General features: G+C 34.6%; 1 non-coding gene across 1 annotated transcript; it reads right to left on the bottom strand.

The window, feature by feature from the left end:
• Positions 1–513: 513 nt before the first annotated feature.
• On the bottom strand, positions 514–586 carry TRNAT-UGU. Its single transcript has one exon. It is a non-coding gene; the product is annotated as a tRNA-Thr (tRNA).
• Positions 587–958: the final 372 nt, after the last annotated feature.

The following is a 958-nucleotide window of genomic DNA, read 5'->3' on the forward strand; positions in this document are numbered from 1 at the left end:
TAGACGAATACGATATTGAGATTTTTTCCCGGAACGCGATTGGTTTCTAAGATCACTTCCGGTCCTAGGCTTTTTATTAGTTAGTCCTGGTAAAGCCCCCAGGCGGCGTATTTTTTTGAAACGAGGTCCTCGGTAACGCGACATAAAGACTCCTTATTCTTATTTCTTATTTAGTATTTCGAATTAATTCTTATTTCTATTTATTTTATTTTTTATTGAATTTTATTTTACAGAATAAACCTAAACTAAAACTAAACTGAACTAAATGAAGCGAAGTTTACTGAAATAGTGTACTTGTACTATTACTATAAAGAAAAGAAGTAATGGGATGAATTGGATAAATATACAGACCCCCTTCTATTATATATAGAATTCTTTCCTGACATAATTGGAAGTTCCTATAATAAATTGATAGCTTTTGGAAAAGGAAGAAGGCGCTATTTCAATATTCTTTGATTTCAAAGGAACATTATCAATCATCTAAAAAATGGAATAAAAAAAAGAATAGGGAAAAGCCGGCTATCGGAATCGAACCGATGACCATCGCATTACAAATGCGATGCTCTAACCTCTGAGCTAAGCGGGACCACATAACAGAAATCTTATATGCATAGTAATTGACTAAACTATTGGAATTGGAATCTTAGTTATTAACTATTCAATATTATATTGAATATTCTAGAACATAAGGATTAATATAGCGATATAGAATTTCGATTTATCACAATTCTAATACTAATATTATTAAATAGTGATTAGATCCGTACCCAACAACCGAGCCTCTTCCGGCTCAAACCATCCAACCGGAGACCGACACCGCCTACCATATAAAGCCTCATACGGAGCCATCTGAATACTCGACTGGTAGTTGTTATTGTAGGCAAACTCTGCTAAAGGCAAAAACTGATCCCACGAGTCTCCAAAGTCAATGACACAAGCTCGGAGCATATCCTCCAAA

Source organism: Nicotiana attenuata, unplaced genomic scaffold (assembly GCF_001879085.1).
Source record: "Nicotiana attenuata strain UT unplaced genomic scaffold, NIATTr2, whole genome shotgun sequence".
Lineage (NCBI taxonomy): Eukaryota > Viridiplantae > Streptophyta > Magnoliopsida > Solanales > Solanaceae > Nicotiana > Nicotiana attenuata.